At 35.2% G+C, this 15,654-nt stretch overlaps 1 non-coding gene across 1 annotated transcript; it reads left to right on the top strand.

Annotated features, from left to right (window-relative positions):
* Positions 1–15,340: 15,340 nt before the first annotated feature.
* On the top strand, positions 15,341–15,447 carry LOC138813103 (U6 spliceosomal RNA). The gene has a single exon (XR_011367727.1). It is a non-coding gene; the product is annotated as a U6 spliceosomal RNA (small nuclear RNA).
* The last annotated feature ends 207 nt before the right edge of the window (positions 15,448–15,654 follow it).

Below are 15,654 nucleotides of genomic sequence, written 5' to 3' on the forward strand. Positions count from 1 at the left end.
ATGTTTCCCTTACATTAAAAATGGTAAACATGTGCATGTTTAGCCATGCACATACTTTTTAATGGAAAGTGTGGTTCCTATTTTGCATAATGTGAATTAAACAGAGGAATCAGGTTAAGAAGTGAAAGAGCCTTTGAAAGAGTCTTTGACCTTGAAAATTTTCCTGGGCATGAATTTTTGGAGAAATTTCCCCATTCAAAGAGGTAGGACTCATTTTTTATATTGTCCTGTTACTTGGGTTTGAACTCCTGGCCTTGAGTTATATCTGGGATTTAATTCTCAATGTTTGGACTATACCTCCTCACCCCCACCTTTACTTCTTCCTTTTACCACAAATGGAGAAAAGAATCTTTAGGTTTGTCTCCTTGGAATAGCTTTGAATTGCAATTGTCAAATTTGAACCTACCTAGTAGCTAGTTGTAAGCCATTGGTGCTCTGCTAGAACTCACTTCTTAAACATAAATCATCACAAAAAAGAGAAAAAAAATTCAATTATTTGTGTGTTGTCTGATAAATCAAATCACTTGCTACTGGGAGATAGAATGCATGAAGTTAAAGATGAATATGGAGGATGGAAACACAAAGAAAGAAAAAGGAAAGGAGGGTAAATGAGGGGAGGGGAAGGGAGGATGTGAGAGGAGAGGCGTGCTGAATAGAATTGTCTATAAGGTGTTATTGGACAATCAGTGCCTTTGCATTTATGTAGCCAAAGCTTTATACTTTTGGTAGTAATAAGTTGAAATATAAAATACCAATTTACACGTAATAACCTGTTAGTGTGCTTCCTTCTGCACCAAGGGTAACACCGTGAAGTACTGTTACAAAGAAGGCAAGAGCAAGCAGTTTAAATGATTCTGAGAAACTACTATTTACATGCCAGGAATGCTGCCTTTTATGGTTAAGTCAAGCATCACTCTTGTTCCCTAATCTAGTCTTCCTCTCAACAAGAATAGCACAAAAGGAAGAGGAAGGATATATCTGAGTAATGATCATCTCTCTGTTTTCCCTCTTCCCTTGGCCTCTCAAACAATAAAGTCAAAGGAGACTTAACCTGAAACGGTGGGGGAAATGGCAGGAAAAAGTTCAGTCTAGCTTAATGTGAAAATTTTAAAATAATTGGGGTAGTGTTGCAAATACTGAAATAAAATGTTTGTAATTAGTAATAAAAAGTAACTCTAAATGTATTGAAAATTTAGAAGACTAAAAGACTCATTCCATAGTGGAATGTACATAATTAAACTGACTCATGTTTCTATCATCAGAAATTGAAGACTGCTACTAAACATACAATACTAGATAAATTACCCTCGATATTCACTTAAAGTGTTTGAATATGATGCAGAAAACATTACTCATGTAACTGTAACCCTTCTGTACAATAAAAAATGGATAAATTTAAAAAATAGATTGCTGAAGTGATAAGTGATAGAAATTCATGATGGATAGCATAATGCTGAGGGCATGGAAATTATTTTCCTTCCATCATCTGTGTGTAGAGAAGAAAAAAGCTTTAATTGATGACCCTGAAGGACCAATTCTGAATTTAGGACAGAAGGACAATAGTAATGGAGACCTATCTCAGCCATTCAGAGATTAGAAAAGTGGAGAAATAGCCTCATTTATGTAGGTCAAACATGGAAGAGAGAATGTTGCAAGCCCAAAGCCAAATGCCAAAGTGGCAGAGAAATTTAACAAAATACCATGAAGTTGAAATAAGTCTAAAAACGGAGAGCTGGGCTTAAGGTGAGTAGCGCAGAAGAATGGAGAGGGAAATGGTGGACTAATACACTCATAAAACTCAATGTGCATATGTGAGAATTTAAATAGGAAACTTGAAGGGATAGGTGGGGTTGGGGTAAGAGAAGGACGAAATGTGGAAAGTTTAACAATAATCCAGATGTATTGTACATTGAAATGAACACTTTATTCAACTGAAATGCACATACACTTTATTCAACACTGACATGATGAAGCAAAACTCCTTTGCACAACTTGCTGAAGATGAAAACAATTTTGAAGTTTTATTATTAAGAGACCAGAAGCATAAACCTTTAGAGACAAATAAGAGGATATCATTGACATATTGTTGAGGCATGTGCTCCTTTCAATATACAAAAATTAATGTGTTAAGTCTGCTGCAAATGTATATTTTATTTTGCCAATTTGTGTTGCAAATTGCTTAAAATATAGAGTAGCAAATTCCACTATCCCTACACTTCCAATAAAAAAATTCGTATAGACTTTTAGGTTTCTCAGTTGTTTCTAAACAACTTAATGTAATGCATTGGGGCCAATTTCATTCTACATTTAAGTTTAAATTTTAAAACCCTAAATTCTTTTAAAATGCTCTCACTTGGACATATGTATGGACAGATAAATGATGTGGGCTGAATCAAAATTATTCAGAAGGTTGTAAATGGATGCTTACCTAATTTTCTCTCTTCTGGATCATAGAATGCAGACTATCCGTGTTAGGAAAATGGAGGAGAATGGAAAATGAAGAGGCCAGACTTGATCATCAACAGGTGAGAAGTGTTTATTGATGAACAGCTAGGGGCACAGCCCTTCCAGCAGGTTTGGAGGTATTGTGAGGGAACTGGGACAGGATCTGGGTTTTTATAGGAGGTCTGAGCAAGGTGGTAGAGGCTAATGAAAAGCCCCAAAGTCAAGGAATGTGGGGGCCTTTCAGTTGGGGCAACAATGGGATGTTTACAGCTGGGATTAGGTGGATTGCCCTGCCTACACTTCAAAGGAGTTCACATATACCTGGGATTTTCTCTGGAGTCTGTATGGGCACTTGACAGTAGGGTGGGAGTCAATCCTTCATATTCCATCTTTAGATACATAAAATGATAGGGCCAAGGGAGGAGAGACAAATTCTTCATATAGGATCTTTGGATACATAAAAAGAATTGGGCTGAGAGAGGAGTATCATGGAGTTATGAGAACAAAACAGATTCCATCATTTTAAACTCTGGAGTATAAAAGGTGGAGGGGCATAGTGATCTTTTCTGGCTACTTCCAGCTGGCATGGGGGTGTCAAGGAGTTACTGGGGCTGCGGTCTTCAGGTCCAGGTGTGTGCTGTGTACAGGGCCCTGTAAGCAAAGCCTCTGGTTGTCTGTAGTAATAGGATGGCCTTGACTTGGTCCCAGGTCTTTAGTGAAGGATGTTATCCTGTAAGAGAGATACTTGAAAACGCTGAGATCAAGCAAAAGACTGACAAGGTGGCAGGACTAGTTGATATGAGTCACATAGTACACCCTGGGAACAAGTCAGAAAAGTTCCATTTGGATCATGAGCCCATAACCAGTCAGAAACTAGGACTGGATTGGAGTAGTTAAGGGCCTGGTGAGAGACCTTGATCATTTCCTATAAATAGCAAGTAACAAAGGCAAGAATGTAAATTCCTGTCTAGTTAGAAGTTAGACAGATATGGATATTAGATGGACAAGCTTCTCACTTGTTTCTATTGACCTCCTGGCTCTGGTTAATTTTGAAAGGGCAGGCACAATGTGGCTGATGTGACATCATTTTCTCTTATTCTTTTCCACCTTGTCCTGGGATCTAGGTGCTTGTGGCTGGGATATGGGCTTTGAACTCAAGGCCTGAGCAATTTCTCTGAGCACTTCTGCTCCTACACTTTTGAATCACAGGCCACATTTAGCATTTGGCTGGTTAATTTTTTGAGCCAGCTTCCAGCCTGGCAATTTGCTGATTAGTTGGAAGATAGAATCTCAGAGGGATTTTTCTGCCTGGCCTGACTTTGAACTGCAATCTTGGCCAAAAACCCCTCATTATTTCCAGTAAAAGCAAAAAGGAGATCCATGGGAACAAGTAAAACTTAGGTGCATCCCGTCAAGAATTGATCAACAAATAGTTGCCAGAACTCTGGAATGACAAAACTCAATAGATAGGATGAGAGTTTGAGCATAGCTTGGCTGCCTGGAAAACCTGATAACCCAAGTGTATAAGAGGCTCTCCTGGCCTATACATGTTTCAATTGCATAACAACATAGCTGGTTTTTTTCAGGTCAGAGAGTGTCCCACAAAAGTCTTAGTTTTTGTAAATGTAAAGCAGTCTTTTACCATTAATCAGCTGTGTGTGATGGAGTCAGGCAGGAGTCCAGTGTACTGTGGTGGAGGTGGGATGGTCCAGGCAGGATCTGGGCTAAACTGCATCCCTCAGATGGATGATCAAATCTCCTGTTTAGTTGCTTACAAAATTATACACAGACTGCTTAAGACACGGCATTAGATGAAAATAGAGAATGACATGCTAGTTTTAATGTTAAATCACAGCCAAAAATTACATACCAGCATTACTCATAAGCTGTTTTTTAAGGCATACTCATACCATCTCCTACATACTCGAACTTTCTGAGAACAGAAACAGATACATGGAACAAACAATTTAAGTCAATTCTTACCTCCTTACTGGTGTCAAAGTCAATGTTAAAAAAGCAAGCTTATTGAAACTTCTAGCTTTTTCCAGTAAACAATCTTATTTTTGCAAGATTAGTTTATAACTATGAGTTATTTTTAGATGTAACTGAATTTTTTAATAGAATGAAATATAATTCTTACTATTATGAAGTATTTCACAATAATCCACTGTAATGGACTTTCCCCAAGGTCAATTATTACATACTATATCTCACACACTATTATGATTACATTGTATATTGCATATAGTGTGAAGTGAAAGTAGTTTGGACCATTTCATAGAAATTCTAGGTGCTATTTTAGCATTATAAATTCACATCTGTGGTTTTAAACTAAGGAAAAATATTTTAGAGTTAAAATCAAATATGAATATGTAGTGTGTCTCAATTAAACCAAAAATTATGTGTTCATACAGACAAAATTATTTTCTTTCCACTAAAGAATTTGAAGTAATGCCATTGGAAATAGTGAGGCAAGAAGTGGCAGAGTTCAAATCACGTCAAACAACGTCTCTGTTATTCTGCTAACCCCTCCACTAAGAAGACCTCCCTGTTCCCAGGTGCCACAAAACTTCAAGCTTCTCTCTTAGAATTCAATTTGGAAAAATCCTAAATCACTGATTCTTTTTGCGTTTTCTGTTATAGGAATCAAAATATAGACACAAAAAAATTGAAATAAAATGCACATATATGTTGAAGCCATCACAGCTGGAAAAACAACCAACAAATTGGAACTTGCCCAGTAACAAAAATATGTTGTGCCAGTTTATTTTTTAAACTACAAAACATTCAAGTACATGTTAATTTGAGTAGAGCTATAAGGATAACTGTCTCTCAAAAATAAGGTTCTGTTAATTTGTAATTAAATTCATCTGTATGAACCTAATATAGCAAATCCCTTGAATGCATCAAATTGTTTAAAATGAATGTAACTGTATATGAAGTAAGATCTGCACATATTTAAATTAAAAATGTTACATTATCAAATCAAAAAGATCATGACATACTTAAAAATTCAGAAATGCATTTAGTAAGTCCAAAATATTCATAATGAGAACTAAATACTACGGACTTTACAACAACAAAATATGCAAAGAATAGAATCTGAGAAGTGCACGAGTGTACATAATTTAAAAGTACTCTAAATTACACTGCTTATAGAAGACTGAATGTGGGTTATCTAAAGGAAAACATCAGCACATTATATAAATGAATTTAAAAATCTCATGAAAAACAATAGAAGAAGTTTTTGGAAAATATTATTTAAATAAAGGGTGGTCAAAATCTAGTACTGACAAAATTGCATACATATTTATTTAGATCCAAAAAAGACCCAAGCTACTTGAGGTGATTTGAAATTTTGGCAAAGTAGTAGAATACAACTGTATTATGGATGCTGACTCTGGCATGGAATTCATTTCCTCTGATCTGACAAATAAATAAATCAAAGAACATAAGTTCTCCAACTAAATATCAAGTTCTAACCAAACATATAACCATAAAAGTCATCATACAAGCCATATTGCAACTGGGATAAAAGAAAAATAAGTCATACTAATTCCATATTTATTGTAAATGTTTATTTTTCATAAATTAATTCCTTTATCTTGCATTTTAAAAACATTGTGTTAAATGATGTATATATTGATAACTAATTTTGGATGCCTCCTTAAATTTTGTTCTGAGTATAATATCTCATTTCAATTCCTAACACATGAAATGATGTAGTTTATAAAACATGCGAATAACCACTATTTATAATACACAAAATCTCATAAGCATGATTTCAGGAAGCATAGGTTAACATTTGGATATCTTGGTCTCATGACTTATGAGGACTATCTGCATGAGTATAGTTCTACCTAGATTCCTCAGCCTAAATTTAGCCACTGTTAATAAATGTTTATATCTTTATCTGTCACCCATCAGAGCTTAAACCTGTGTATTAATTCCAAGGAAAATCATAAGGTAAGAATTTAGCTTTTCTGGATATAAAGTAAATAAAAATGCAGCATAGAGTAACTCATTGGACTAAAGTCAACCTATTTCTATAAAACATGTTAAGCATTTTCTTACATGAAAGGACTTCACACTGACATGTATAATTACAAGAAGAGAAACGATCAATATTCACAGTGGCACAAAAATCCCGTAGGTGCCTACAAGACTGCACCTTTCTCTAAACATTGCATGTTATGTGAGCGGTTTGCAACCCAAGTGACTGTAGAAGATATTGGACCCTAAACAAAATGGACAATTGCATAAACCCAGTCCTCTATGACAGATTTAGCAAGACCTATCTTGGAGATTCTTGTTAAGGACATGATGAAAATTTTATAGTTTGGTTGTGATTACACATGTCACTCAGCCATTAACTATATTTAACATAGTTCCTTTTGCTCTAACTTATATTTTCTTGACTCAGAAAACTTTCTTGTTTGTGAAAAGTTGGCTGTTCAAAACATAGACATGGGTTTTTAATCCTTTGGAATTACTGTCTGCATAGTGTTCTATGAGATGAGCTTCTCTTTACCATATCATAGGAATAAACTTACTCTGTTTCAAACTTGGACAGCAGCTAGCTCGTTCTCTCTCCTAGAAAACCATTTATATAGACTTCCTTACATGTAAAAAGTCCCTAATTTACTTGCAAAAGTATGTCAGTGAGTCAAACCTAACTCAACCAAGTGTGGTGAATTCTGCTCTCATGCTTCCTTTATATTAAAAATTGTAAGAATTGTTCAGCAGTGGGCATACTTTCTAATGTGAAGTGTGACTCCTATTTTCCATAATGTGAATCAAACAGTTGAATCAGTTTAATATGTGAAAGAGACTTTCAAAGAGTCTTGGACCTTGAAAATTGTCCTGGGTATGAATTTTTGGAGAAATATCCCTTTTCAAGCACAAAGGATTCATTTTTTAATATTATGCTGATACTGGGCTTTGAACTCCTGGCCTTGAGTTCTATCTGGGCTTTAATTCTCAATGTTTGCTCTATACCACCTGGGCCACAACTTCACTTCTTCCTTTTACCACAAGTTGAGAAAAGAATCTCTTAGGTTTGTCTACTTGGAAAAGCTTTGAATTGCAATTGTCAAATTTGAACCTACCCAGTATCTATGTGTAAGCCATTGGTGTTCTGCTAGAACTCACTTTTTTTCAGGTAAGGGGTAGGTTTATTCAGTAGACCTGCTGGGACCTGGCAAGATTGGAACTCCACGTGGCTGGGAAAGGCCTGGGAATGAGAGAGAGCTGGGAAAGAGAGGAAAGAGAGGGGAAATAGCTAGAAAAGAGCAGAGAGAGCAGAGAGAGCTAGGAAAGAGCAGGGAGAGAGCTAGGTAGCAGAGAGAGCTAAAATAGAGCAGTGAGAGAGAGCAGAGAGAGTTAGAAAAGAACAGAGAAAGAGCTAGGTAGCAGAGAGAGCTAGAATAGAACAGAGAGATCTAGAACTCACTTCTCAAGAATAAATAATCACAAAAAGAGGAGAAAGAAATATTTGTTCAATTATTTATGTGTCGTGTGATAAACCAAATCACTTGCTAATGGAAAAGAAAAAAAAGAAGATAGAGATGAATATGGAGGAGAGAGACACAAAGAAATAAGTAGGGAAGGCTGGGTAAATGAGGTGAGGGGAGTGGAAGGGAGGATACGAGAGGAGGGGTAGCTGAGTGGAATTGTCTACTCCTCACTAAGGTATTTTTGGACAATCAGTACCTTTGCATATTTGTAGACAAAGCTTTCTATATTTGGTAGTAATAAGCTGAGATTTAAAATAACGATTTACAGGTAACAACTTGTTAGTGTGCTTCCTCCTGCTGCAAGGTAGCCACAGTTAGGTTACTGTTACAGAGAAGGCAAGAGTAAGCAGTTTAAGTGATTCTGAGAAACAATAATTGACATGCCAGGAATGCTTCCCTATATGGTGAAGTCAAGCATCACTCTGCTCCAGTCTTCCTCTGATCAAGTATAGAAGAAACAGAAAAGGAAGGGGATACATGAGTAATGATCATCTCTCTGTTTATCCTCTTCCCTTGGCTTCTGAAACAATAAAGCCAAAGGAGACAATCTGAACTAGAGGGAAAATGGGGGAAAAGTTCAGTCTAACTTATTGTGAAACTTTTAAAATAATTGGAGCAGCATTTCAAATACTGAAATAAAACTTTTAAAATTATTAATAAAAAGTAACTCGAAATTTATTAAAAATTTAGACTACAGGGCTCAATAAATAGTTTTATCTGCATAATTAAAACTGACTCCTGCTTCTATCATCAGAAATTGAAGATCGTCCAATACTAGGTAAATTACCCTTGATATTCACTTAAACTGTGTGAATATAATGCAGAAAATATTACTTTAAATTTAGACTGCTAAAGTAATATGTGATGGAAATTCATGATGGAACCATAATGCTAAGAACATGGAAATTATTTCCCTTCCATCTTAAGAGTGTAGAGAAAAAAAAGAGCACTATTGGATGGCCCTGAAGGTCAAATTCTAAATTTAGGAGAGAAGGTGAATAGTAAAGGAGACTTATCTTGGCCATTCAGACATAAGAAATGTAGAGAAATATACACATTTATGTAGGTCTAACATGGAACAGTGGATGTGGCAAGCCCATAGCCAAATGCCAAAGGTAAAGATATTTAACAAAATACCATGAAGTTCAAACAAGTCTTAAAAGGGGATCTGGGCTTGAAGGGAGTAGGGCAGAATAATGGAGAGGGAAATGGTGGACTAATATAGTCAATATACATATAGCACTCAATGTACATATGTGAGAATATAATTAGGGATAGGGATAGGTGGGGTTGGGGTAAGGGAAGGAAGAAAAATGGCAAGTTTGACAATGATCCAGATGCACTATACATTGAAATGCACATACACTTTATTCAACACTGACATGATGAAGCGAAACCCCTTTGCACAACTAGGTAAAAATAAATTTTTTGAAGTTTTATTATTAAGAGAACAGAAGCATAAACCTTTAAAGATAAATAAGAGGATAGCATTAACATATTGTTGAGGCTTGTGTTCCTTTCAATATACAAATTTTAATAAGTGTCAAGTCTTCTGCAAATGTAAATTTTATTTTGCCAATTCTTTTTGCAAATTGCTTAAACTGAAGAATACCAAATTCCAACATCCCTTCATTCCATTAAAATTTTTTTATAGACCTTTAGGTTTTTCAGTTGTTGCTAAATATTTTAATGTAATGCATTGGAACTAATTTCATTCCATATCTAAATTTAAATTTTAAATGACTAAATTCTTTTAAAATCATCTCACTCAGGCACAAGTATGGATAAATAACTGATGTGGGCAAAATCAGAATTATTTAGAAGGTTGTAAATTGATACTTAGTTTTCTCTCTGCTGGATCATAGAATACAGACTGTCCAAAATGGAAAAAGTTAGCCTTCCACGTTTTCGGCATATAAACACTCCATCAACATTTCGTTATTAGAGGATTATTCAAGATGAGCTACATGTTGATTAATAATGACTGAGTATGTCAGAAAGATGAGGGAAAACCATCTACACTTCACTGAGGTTCTGATTTGTGCTTCAATAAGTGTTCTGAAAACTCTCCTTCAGAGAACTAGCAGCTGCATTTCTAAAAAGTCCCTGGGTTTGAATACATACCTTAGGGTTCATTTCCCTAACATCACCTTATCTGACCTTTTCTGCTTGACTCAGACATATACTAGATATTGAAAATTGTTTTTAGCACATTTATAAGATTATTTCTGTGTTGCTTTGGATATCCTTCTCCCACAGTATAATCCCTGCTTTTACTGTATTTGATGTCTGCATAATTTGTGGAGGGGAAGGGGAAAAACAAATCGTTTAAATATGGATACAGGTGGACCCATTGCAACAATGAGAAGTACAAGTCGTTATGTCGAAAAATGAACTTTACAACTTTGGTCGCCAGGCGGATTGGGTAGGGGGGCGGAGGGAGGGTGGGAAGGGATGGGAAGGGGAAACAAAAGAAGAGGCTACAATGCTTGATAAGAAATGTACTCATTATCTTGCCCATGTAATGGTAACCCCTCTGTACAGTATTTTCACAATAATAAAATCAAAGTCCCTGGGTTGTTACACTTTCTGATAATGTCTCAATTCAAGTACTTCTATGTGGACTTCCATACTATTCAATGATGCTGTATTAGCTCCTTGTTATAATTTGCAGACAGGTCTTGGTGATGAAATTTGTGCTTTTCAAAATTGCTGTCCCAATTCCACCCACAAACTGCAGACAAAATTTATTTGAAAAAATTTGTATCTGTTGATAGTGCATATATTATTTTTCATTACAAACGTAGAATGCAGTAAAAATTATCATAGCAATTATACTGCACTAGCTTGTGGGCAGATTCTAATGTAAATAATTTACTGTGTTCATGTAGAGAATTTGAGTATCCAAAGTTTTAATATACCTCTGGTCCTAAAACCAATACCTTACTGATATTGAGTGACAAATACAACTTCTTTTTTTTATTTTAATTTTAATTTTTTGTGAACATGCTGTACAGAGGGGTTACAATTACATGGGCAAGATAATGAGTACATTTGTTATCAACCATTGCAGCCTCCTCCTTTGTTTACCCTTCACATCTCTTCCCAGCCTCCCCCCGCCCCCTACAACTTCTTATAAGTACAGAAATTTTCCTTCTATCTATCTATCTAACTATCTATCATTTATCTATCTATCTATCTATCATCTATCTATCTATCTATCTATCTATCTATCTATCTATCTATCTATCTATCTATCTATCTATCTATGTTTGTGTGCGTGTATATACATAAAATATAATGTACTGAGGGGTTACAGTTACATAAGTAAAGTAATGGGTACATTTCTTTCTTTTTATTGTGAAAATACTGTATAGAGGAGTTACAATGACATGAGCAAGACAATGAGTACATTTTTTATCAAGCATTGTTGCCCCCTCCTTTGTTTCCCCTTCCTATCCCTTCCTATACCCTCCCACGCCCCCCAACCTGATCCTCCCCCCCCACCGAAGTTGTAAAGTTCGTTTTTTGACATAAAGACTTGTATATCTCATTGTTGCAATGGGTCCAACTGTATCCTTATTTAAACGATTTTTTTTTCCATTCCCCTCCACAAATTATACCAACATCAAGTACAATGAAAGCAGGTTTTATACCATGGGGGAAGGACATACAAAGCAACAAAGAAATCATCTTATAAATATGTTAGAAACAATCCCGTGAAAGAAAAAAAAAACATTTAAATACTTATCTTGGGGTTCATTTCCCTAACATCAACTTATCTGACCTTTTCTGTTTGACTCAGACATATACTTGTTATTGCAAACAAGATCACACTACAGCTACCAGCACAACTATATTTATTGCAGCATTATTTACCATAACTAAGATATAAGCACATTTTTCCTAAACACTGTTACTCCCTCCTTTGTTTTTCCCCTACCATCTCTTTCTTTCACACCTCCCCAACTCCCCCATTCACCCCTCCCCCCCACTGATAGAGTGTCTTGTACATCTCATTGTTACAATGGGTCAACCTGTATTCTTTCCTTATATCTTAAATGAAGTAATGATAGCTTGATTTATGCTGATTCTACTTGTGTAGACACACCTAAAATCACTCACCAATCCAAGAGCACATAAATGAAACATCATTCTTTGTCAGTTCTTATAATTTTTTCTACACATTTATTGACAGGTTACAAATTATTCTTAAACATTAATACATTAAAAATACTTTCTTTTTTATTTATTTTCTTGACCAGGAAATCAGCAAGACCTCAGTCAGCATTTCTCACATAGGACTTTTCACGTGGGTTGGTTAAATATATATATAGAATCCAGTCTTCTGAGGACTCACTCTTTTGCTTAGGAATTGATGCTGCCTGTTGGAAAAGAGCTCAAAGAAGCATGCCATTTAAAGCCTTATAACTTTATTCTTTACCATGGTATTCTCCTGCTGCTTTGGTTGTTGAGAGTGTCTACCAGAGCAAGCATTCCATGAGGAGCAGGGTGACACAATATGACTTATACTTACTGAGATTTCCGAGTGACTTGCTATCACTTGTACTGCATTTTACCAGTCAAATCTCTCTAAAACCACCGGATTTAAGAGATAAGAGGAGTGGTAAAGAAATCTTAGGGACAAATATATCTTCAGAATATATTGTTCCAAGCATTCCGTGTAAGTCATATTCAACAACTTGTGAAACTTGTGTTGGCTGTAACAATGTGTCTTTCTCCATGTGTGCATGTATACATGTGTATATGTATGTTTGTGAATAGTAACATACATGTGTACACATATAAGAGCATATACACACATATATGCATATGTAAATAAATATACACATATAAATATATGTGCATATATATCTGTTGTTCAGTGTTTTACTCTATAGTTACCAGCACATTGTCATTCTCACAAAGTGTACAAGATAAATTGCTCTGAGGATCGGTGCTGTATGATGTGCATCCGTTGTACTCACTTCCCCCATTCCTTTGTTTTTCATCCCTGTGAACAATTTCTGTCTACTTTCCATAGGATAGCTCTGTTTTCATTACAGGAAGTTACTAACTGATAATAAAAGAAAAAGATTGTTTGTAAAAGAAAAAGTACTTTTAGGTTATAGGTTAAAGTATCTTATTTATCCCAATGATTCCTATGAGATAAAATTTACATAAATAGTAGTAAAAGGGAGATCTGGTGTTTTGCCATTTAGAATCGCAAAGAATAATATCACGTCACTTTTATAACTCTTAAAGAATACAAAAGTAACTGATGGTCACTATCATGCTGCCACAAAACCAGTGGATCCTTAAGGATAATAGTAGACCAGCAGAAATTCTAAGTAGCAGACATGGAGCATGAAAGAGAAAGAGGAAATGAGAGAGTGAAAGAGAGAGAGAAATATCATAATATTTAAAGTGCATAACAGATAAACAAGAGCAGTATGAGAATATTCATATTTGATGTATGATAACCCATCAACATGAAATATAATGCTATTTTGATAAAAATAAAAATGACGCAGAAGAAATTATAAATGGAAAAACAATCTTCACAGAAACAAATTCTTAGATATATTTCATGACTTGGTAAAGGATAAAGAGGCTGAAGTTAGTATAAATTTAGAAGTACGACAATTCACAAAAACATAAAAAGATATTCATATATTTCATTATATGACCGAAAGCAGAAAGCAAATATTGTTTAGATGATTTTTTTAAAACACAGTTTCTCAGGTGTGGAAAAGGTGGCTCAGTGTTAGAGGGCTTGGCTTGCATGCATGAGGCCGTGGATTTGATTCCTCAGCACAACATAAGCAGAAAAAGATGGAAGAGGTGCTGTGCCTCAAGTGGTAGCGCTAGCCCTGAGCTGAGGTACAGAACCCAGCCCCCATGACCAACAAAATCAACAAAACAAACAAAACAAAACACAGTCTCTCACTTTTGTGGCCTCAACTCTGCAATAATGCTGTGTCAGCCTAGGGCTAAGATTTTAGGTGTTTACATTTACCAACTCTCCTGATTCAGACTCTATTTGTTCATTTTTAAATAAATATTTTGTTCTTAATTTTCCTCTTTGTAAATTCACATGCACACATAAAAAATGGTATGGACATCCCAGTAACCTTCTCAATGATGACCTCCTAATGATGACTTACAAATATTTTATTATATTATAGCAAGTAAAAAATTGCTACAAATAAAGGAAACCAATAATTAAATATTAATGATTAAAAAAATAAAAGAACAAACCAATTTCAGTCTTTGAAGTATACTGCATATTAGATTTTACTATTTTCTCATATTCCTGTAAATTTAACTATGGCTAAGTTTATTGTTGGGAGCCGACAGTAAAGCTCCAAGTCATCTTGACCCTTGTGCTCCCTTGCAGGCGCGTACAAGGAACTGGCTTTCATGAAAAGCACCAGGTGCCCAGGTTTGTGTCTGTAGTGTTAGTTTTACTTTCTATCAGTTGACCTTGTCTTGTTTCAATCTGCACCTTGTTTTTATTAAAATTTTCCTTCCTTTTCTGCACTATGGTGACCTTAGGTTACCTCTTGAATTCTAATAGTATATATTAAGGAGAGTTAAAAATAAACGGTGCTCTAGTCTTGAGCTACAGACCTCCCGACCCCATCCTTTGTCTTATGTCTTTATTTTTCCGTCCTCACCCCCTAATTCAGGATTCCCTTTCATTGCCTGCAGGCTCCAGCAGTTTATGATGTTCAAAAAGAGTTTTATAGAATATGAGTAGTCTTTAAAATTAGCCACTAAGATTACCAGTTATGGCTCATCTCATCATTTGTTTATGGCTTACATCATCATTTGTTTCTCGCTAAGAAATAAAGTTAGGAATCCCTGAAGTTTTAAAAGAAACTGTGTAGTTAAAGTCTTAACTCTTCATTCTGCTTCTTTACACAAATACTTTGGAACTTCTCATTAATAAAGTTTCTATAAACTCTGAAATGTACATACTTAGTAGTATATGTCTGCTACCATGAATCTTAAATACTTTATAGAAAAGTTTATACTTGCCAAACTGTCCTAATTTTGGCATATATAAGCAAATTCCCAAAATTAAACATATTTAAAACATTAAAACTTTTAACAAACCTTAACACTTGCTGTAGTGTTTATTATGACAGGTGCCTTGAATAGAATAATTGAATTCCTCCTCCTACAAATCTCTTGAACAACAAATATCTGGAATTATTTTGTTTTTGACATATCAATCTAGACTTTATACTTAAATGTGTGTTTATGTAAGAAATATTTGGTTCTAAAATTTCATGACAATTGTTTTGAACATACTTTTTGCTGAATTGTCTAGTTTAATAAAATTAATTACACTTTTTATATAAAAATATCCTGTACTCAATTCAGCATCACATACACTAACATTGGAACAATACAGAGAAGATTATCATGGCCCCTGCACAGGGATGACATGCAAATTCCTGGATCGTTCCATATATATACAACAACAGATGCTGGAGGGCATGTGCCCACCCTGGAATCTTACGGCATTGTTTGTGGGAGTGTAAACTGTTCAACCACTTTGGAAAGCAGTCTGGAGGTTCCTCAAAAGACTCCACATAAAGATCCCATAGGACCCAGCAATCTTATTTTTGGGGATTTACCCAAATGATCACAAACAAGAACATACTAATACTACCAGCACAAT

This window comes from Dipodomys merriami, unplaced genomic scaffold, assembly GCF_024711535.1.
Source record: "Dipodomys merriami isolate MVZ:Mamm:240054 unplaced genomic scaffold, mDipMer1.0.p SCAF_584, whole genome shotgun sequence".
NCBI lineage: Eukaryota > Metazoa > Chordata > Mammalia > Rodentia > Heteromyidae > Dipodomys > Dipodomys merriami.